This window comes from Triticum dicoccoides, chromosome 1B (assembly GCF_002162155.2).
Source record: "Triticum dicoccoides isolate Atlit2015 ecotype Zavitan chromosome 1B, WEW_v2.0, whole genome shotgun sequence".
Lineage (NCBI taxonomy): Eukaryota > Viridiplantae > Streptophyta > Magnoliopsida > Poales > Poaceae > Triticum > Triticum dicoccoides.
The window spans coordinates 505,385,479-505,393,103 of record NC_041381.1 but is presented as its reverse complement, the minus strand read 5'-3'; positions in this window follow the sequence as shown (position 1 = coordinate 505,393,103).

Sequence of the window (7,625 nt, the reverse complement as noted above, 5' to 3'; positions counted from 1 at the left end):
TTATTTGATTCGATTCTTTTGCCACCAGGGTTCTTAAGTTGAACTTTCTGGTTAGATCTTTTATTCCAGATTTACCTGTGCATTAGATGAGTACTTATTGTATGCTTGTTGTTTGTCTGCGATAGATCACCCGGAGTGCACCGCTTGTTACTTCGAGTCTCTAGGTTTCGCGGATCGTCAGCTAGGCAAGTAACACTTGATCATACCTTTCTACTACCCAGTTTTTATGCATTAGATCTATCCTCAAACATTGCATGATTAGGATCTAATTAAATTGTGGGATGGGAAGTAGATGAGGTAGTACCTATTACCTGTATTACTTATGAAACCTTTGGGAGTTACTTCTACGTTTGCTTATTATGCCATGCTATGCTAGTAGACGTGGATTGGGTGAGTGAATATCCATGATAGATGTGAGATTGTTATTAATGGTTTATCTAAGGTGGCAACTTAAATACGCATCTGGGTGGATTGAGGCACCTGTTTTCTAGCAGGACTTGCCTGTATTTCTTCGGACCGCCACCCAGGCTCAAAGGGATCATAAGATAATTCATACTAGTAACTTACGTGTGCAGCCACAAGCCATTATGGGCTCTGGCATAGTTGACTAAGTCGTGCGAACTCTTATAGTGGTGGACTAGGAGATGTAGGGGATGTAGGTGTATCGGTCCACCCATCGTAAGGTACTAGCGCTTCTGAAAGACTATGTCTCGGTCATCCGTTTCTTAAACACCATGTAGTGCGAGAAACCAGCGGAGGCGATCGAGTCTTGTGGGGAAAAGTGCGCAAACCTCTATAGAGTGTACAAACTAATCATGATTAGCCGTGTCCCCGGTTATGGACATCTTGAGTATCTAGTACTTGGATTATCCTGTTGAATCTCAACATGTTACTTCTAATTAATATTGTTGGGTTTTAAATGAGTACTTTTAATTGGGATTGAGGATGCTGTCAACCATTCTCAATGTTTAACAACCACCATGATAGTTAAATAAATTTATTCCTTTGTAGTAGGGAAAAACTGGCTTTATGCAAAAACTGTAACCATAGAGCTTTTCCACCAGCCAAATATGCATGTAGTATAGCCAATACTCATTACCTCTCTCTATGTGTTACATTGCCAGCATATTCCATGTGCTGACCCGTTTTCGGGCTGCAACTTTTCATGTTGCAGACTTTTCAGACGACGGGTAAGGTGCTTTTAGGTCGTGGTTCTATACTCAGTGATGCCGTTGGAGTTGATGGACTCACTTATCTTCCAAGTCTTCCGCTGTTATCGTTATTAGATGGCCTTAAGCCATGATTACTGTAATAAGTCCTCTTCTGGACAAACGATGTAATAAGTGTGTGATTGCTACTCTGCTATAAATCCTTCGAAGTACTGTGTGGTGTCAGCGTTACTGATCCAGGGATGACATCGGAGCACAAAGACTTGATCCGTTCGGGTCGGGTCGCTACAGAGATGGTATCAGAGCACACACTGACTGTAGGACACGACCACTAAGTTAAAGCCATAGATCACTATTCTCTTCTCATTTTCTAACTCCTCATCTTTTCTACTCTTTAGGATGACGGACGCCAAGATCAAGTACGCTCAACCTGATGAAGGCACACCTTTTGGATCCCACTTGAAGGAAATCACCAAGTACCTGAACATTGGACTACCAAGCTTCACCGGGACTTTCAACGCCACTCTGCCTGAAGAGGAGCGCTGGAAGATTCAAGCTCATGTTCCGGGAAGGACATTCGCCCCAATCACCAAGCCCATAGATAGTGTTTTCAGTGCACCAACTTGGAGTCTGGGAAAGAGCATGGCAGCTCATATCACCATGGGACGCATTGGAGAAGTTTATCAAGAAGACCTCAAGGACACTATCTACCAGATTTGCGGACGCCGGAATGAACAATGGGAGATAGTCAGCACCAAGAAGGACAGATCCATTGCAGCTTTCATCCAGGAGTTAAACCAGCACATTCGACGCCAGGAGAACCAGATGTGCAATGATATGATAGAGTTGAAGAATGCAAAGGGAAGGATCATCGAACTTGAAGGAGAACTGAAGACTCTACGCAAGGACTACATGGACGAGATCGTAGCTGTCGTAAGGCACAATAGTGATCTTAAGTATGAGATTGAAGAACTCAAGAGGAAGCTAGCAACTCAGGAGGAAGACAAGTACGTCGCATGCCCGGACAACTACATCATCATCAACGACACCGATTCGGATCCAAGTGAACCCGACTTTGAAGACGAAGCTGGAGCAGACATCATGGAGTCTTCCACTGGTTCAAATTAATAGATGACCCCCACATATTAGTAGTATTCCCTCCATGTAAACATTATAGTACACGCACCTTTGCGATAGTTAGACCGTTGTATGCCCTTTGATTGAGTGAATGAAGTGATTTTGTGTGCATTTGTCTTATGAGCATTCGGGTAGTGTTTTCTCCCTAGACCCCACTCTTTTCTTAATTTCTCATCTTTTCTAAACCCTTCAGATGCCTCCGAGACGCGACCCCGAGTTTGTTTTTCCGCCAGAGATCACCCAGTTGATTCAGCAGCAGAATACTTTGATTCAGACATTGGTACAGAACCAAGGCAACCACAGCAACAACCCACCACCACCACCACCACCTGGGGATCACTTGACTCGTTTCCTTAGGCTGCATCCACCGGTGTATTCTAGTAGCACCGAGCCGATTGTAGCAGATGATTGGCTCTGCAAGATAGGAAGGGAGTTGACCACTGCAGGATGCACAGATGGTGAGAAGGTGAAGTTTGCTGCACATCAGCTTGACGGAACCGCAGCAGCATGGTGGGAGAATTTCACAGCCACTTACCCTGTAGACACTGTCACATGGGATCAGTTTCAGCAAGCTTTACGCACTGCCCATGTTTCAGCAAGAGCTATGGCCATGAAGAAGCGTGAGTTTCGCAACTTACGCCAAGGAGGAAGGACTGTTGGCCAGTATGTGGATGATTTTAGTAAGTTAGCACGTTATGCCCCAGATGACGTTGCTACAGACGCAGCTAAGCACGAGAAGTTTCTGGAAGGACTAAATGATGAGTTAAGCCTGCAGTTGATGGTAGCAAGATTCAATAACTACCAGGAGTTGGTAGACCGCGCCCTTATGATTGAAGGAAAGCAGCAGCAGATTGAGAATCGCAAGAGGAAGTATGGGCAAGGGAAGTTTAACTCTGGAGCCCAGCAGAAGCCCCGTTATACCCCTATACAGGGAGTGCAGTTTCAGCATACCCATGGAGGAAGTAGTTCGCACAACCATAATGGCCACAAAAATGGTAATGGGAATGGAGGAAGCAACGGCCAGAACCGGACCCCACCAATAACCCCAGCCAAGAAAGACTTGAGCCATGTCACATGTTACAAGTGTTCCAAGACCGGACATTATGCAAGTGAGTGTCCCGAAGGCCAAGGTGGAAATGGAAGCTCTCGAAAGAAGCCAAACCCTTTCAACAGGGGACAGGTGAACCACATTGATGTGGAGGAGGTTGAGGATCAGCCCGATGCAGTAATCGATAAGTTTTTGGTTAAGTCATTTACTACACTTGTTCTTTTCGATACTAGTGCATCGCATTCATACATATTAAGGGGATTTGTAGAGAAGTATAGTCTGTCTACTCAGATTCTTAAAACCCCTATGCTAGTAAGCTCACCAGGAGCGGAGTATATGGCCAGACAAGGATGTTTTCAAGTGCCATTGAGTATAGGAAGGCATGTGTTTCCGACGGATTTGATCGTTCTGGAATCCCAAGGATTGGATGTGATTCTAGGTATGGATTGGCTGTCTATGTATGGAGGAAACATCGATTGCGCAAGTAAGACGGTTTTGCTCACAATGCCAGAAGGAAGAAGGAATAAGTATGTATCACGGCATGAGCCGAGGAGAGCTCATGTAAATTGCCTATCAGGAGTTGTGCAGGAAGAGGTGCCAGTAGTGAAGGATTATCCTGATGTATTTCCTGAGGAATTGCCAGGAATGCCACCGGATAGAGACATTGAGTTTTTGATTGAGCTGTTGCCAGGAACAGGCCCGATATCGAAGCGACCATACAGGATGCCCGCACAGGATTTGGCGGAAATCAAGAAGCAGATTAAGGAGCTGTTGGATAAAGGTTATATATGCCCAAGTTCTTCGCCTTGGGGATCACCCGTACTGTTAGTGGAGAAGAAGGATGGATTGTTAAGGATGGTTGTTGATTATCGTGGATTGAATGCAGTAACAATCCAGAACAAGTACCCACTACCAATGATAAATGATCTGTTTGATCGTTTGCAAGGAGCTAAAGTGTTTTCCAAGATCGATTTGCGATCAGGGTACCATCGGTTGAAGATTCGAGAGCAGGACATACCTAAGACAACGTTCACCACAAGATATGGACTGTATGAGTACACCGTTATGTCATTTGGACTGACTAACGCACCGGCCTATTTCATGAACCTGATGAACAAAGTGTTTATGGAGTTTTTGGATAAGTTCGTCGTGGTGTTCATTGATGATATTTTGGTTTTGTCGAAGAATGAAGAGGAACATAAGGAACATTTGCGATTGGTTTTGGAGAAACCAAGGGAACATCAGTTATATGCCAAGTTCAGCAAATGTGAGTTTTGGCTAAAGGAAGTTGGATTTCTTGGACACATTATATCCGGAGAAGGTATAGCAGTTGACCCCACAAAGGTTGAGACCATAACCAATTGGGAAGCACCAACGACAGTTGGAGAGATCCGGAGTTTTCTTGGACTCGCAGGATACTACCGGAGATTCATTGAGAATTTCTCAAGGATTTCAAAGCCTATGACGGAGTTGTTGAAGAAGGATACCAAGTTCATATGGACTGAGGACTGTGAGGCAAGTTTTCAGGAGTTGAAGAAAAGATTGGTTACCTCACCAGTGCTAATTTTGCCAGATCAGACCAAGGATTATGAGGTGTATTGCGACGCTTCACGTCGAGGACTTGGAGCAGTGCTTATGCAGGAAGGAAGAGTTGTTTCGTATGCTTCATGACAACTGAAACCCTCATGAATTGAATTATGCCACGCATGATTTGGAGTTAGCAGCCGTAGTGCATGCACTGAAGACATGGAGACATTTCCTCATTGGAAATCATTATGAGGTATACACGGATCACAAGAGTTTGAAGTACATCTTCACGCAGAAGGAGTTAAACCTTAGACAGAGGAGATGGTTGGAACTCATCAAGGACTATGATATGAGATTGCATTACCATCCGGGAAAGGCTAATGTAGTAGCTGACGCATTAAGCCGCAAGAGCCATGTCAATACGCTATTGACGGGAGAAATACCAAAGGAGTTAGCAGAAGATCTTCGTGAGCTATGTTTGGAAATAGTTCCGAGAGGCTATGTAGCAGCATTGGAAATTCAGTCTACATTGATGGATAAAATCAGAGAAGCTCAGAAAAATGACAAAGAGATGGCGGATATAAAGAAGAAAATGAGCGAAGGAAAAGCAAAGGGATTTCGTGAGGATGAGCACGATACCCTATGGTTTGAGGACCGTATTTACGTGCCAAATGACCCGGAGATCAGGAAGTTGATTCTGCAAGAGGCACATGATTCACCCTATTCGATTCACCCAGGAAATACCAAGATGTATTTGGATTTGAAGGAAACGTTCTGGTGGACCGGAATGAAGAAGGATATCGTGGAGTATGTAGCAGTTTGCGATGTATGTCAGAGAGTGAAGGCAGAACATCAGAAGCCAGCAGGATTGTTGCAGCCATTGCCAATACCCGAATGGAAGTGGGATAAACTAGGCATGGATTTCATCACGGGTTTGCCAAAGACTCGTTCAGGCTATGATTCGATTTGGGTTATAGTCGACCGCTTGACGAAGGTAGCACATTTCATTCCAGTTAAGACTACCTATAGCAGTGCTAAGTTGGCAAAGATATACATGACCAGAGTTGTGTGTTTGCACGGAGTTCCGAGGAGTATCGTATCAGATAGAGGAACCCAATTTACCTCAAAGTTTTGGAATCAGTTGCATGAAACGTTAGGAACCAGGCTGGAATTCAGTACAGCTTTTCACCCACAGACAGATGGACAGATTGAGAGAGTCAATCAGATTTTGGAGGATATGCTGAGAGCTTGTGCCCTAGATTATGGATCTAGTTGGGACGATAACTTGCCGTATGCAGAGTTTTCTTATAACAACAGTTACCAAACCAGCTTGAAGATGACACCTTTCGAAGCCTTATACGGAAGGAGGTGCAGGACACCGTTGCCATGGGATGAAGTTGGAGACCGTCAGTTGTTTGGACCAGATTTGATTAAGGAATCTGAACAGAAAGTTAAGTTGATTCGCGATAGGCTCAAGGTAGCCCAGTCCAGACAGAAAAGCTATGCGGATTCAAAACGCAAAGCGATAGACTATGAAGTTGGAGACAGAGTTTATCTTAGAGTATCCCCACTTCGAGGAGTTAAGCGTTTTGGAGTTAAAGGAAAATTGGCGCTACGTTTCGTTGGACCATATAGGATTTTGCAGCGCACGGGAGAAGTCGCTTATAAGTTGGAATTACCAGAAGGACTATCAGGAGTTCATGACGTGTTCCATGTTTCTCAGCTGAAGAAATGTCACGCCGAGATGGCGGAAGTACCGCTAAGAGATACAGTGCCACTTGAAGCAATTCAGCTGAAGGATGATTTAACATATGAGGAGAAACCAGTCAGGATTCTCGAATATGCCAGCAGAGTTACTCGCAGCAAGGTTATCAAGTTTTGCAAGGTTCAGTAGAGCCACCACACTGAGGATGAAGCCACCTGGGAAAGAGAAGAAGATTTGCTCAAGGACCACCCTCACCTATTTTCTAGCCAACCAAATCTCGAGGGCGAGATTCATCTTAAGGGGGTAGGTTTGTAACATTCCAAATTTTTAATTTGGAATGTTATACATTAGATCATCATGCATATCATTTTTTCTTGCATTTTGTTGATCCTAGAAATTTCACGCAACTCAAGGACCCTCGGAGAGAGTTGGAGATTTCAAAATTTTCGTATTTGAGTTCTCTCAAAACTATGAAAAGAGGATCATTGGATTTATATATTTAATCTTCAAATATTTTTCCAATATCAAAAATAAGAGAGGGAATAATATGACTTTCCCAAAATTTAGGAAAAATGAAGATTTAATTAATAAATCAAATTTTGGATTTTTTTCGGAGTTTATTGCCTTAGGGAAAAATGTGTGTTTTCAAAAATTGCATTTTAGGCCCCGAGTAAAACTTCATTTTGTTCGACTCATTTTTAGGAGTCGGGGAAAGTTTACTTTATTAATTTTGGAGTTCGTTTAGATTTTTTTGTGTTTTTTTTCTGCGCGCGAAATCGATTTAAAAAAAAAAGCCGCAGCGCCTTGGGCCAAAGGCCCAAGCCGCCAAGCCAGCCGGCCGGCCAGGAGGCCAAGGCCATCGCTAGCGCCGCCGCGCCAGGGAGCCAGGGAGCCACCCCGGTTTCCTTTTCTTTTACAAATCCTAGTAGGATTTGGACCCGTTTCGTTATTCCGCTTTTTGTTCCTAGGATTCCTAATCCTAGTCTAATTCTTGTTCCCTACTCCAAGCAAAACCCTCCCCCTCCCCTATATAAATACC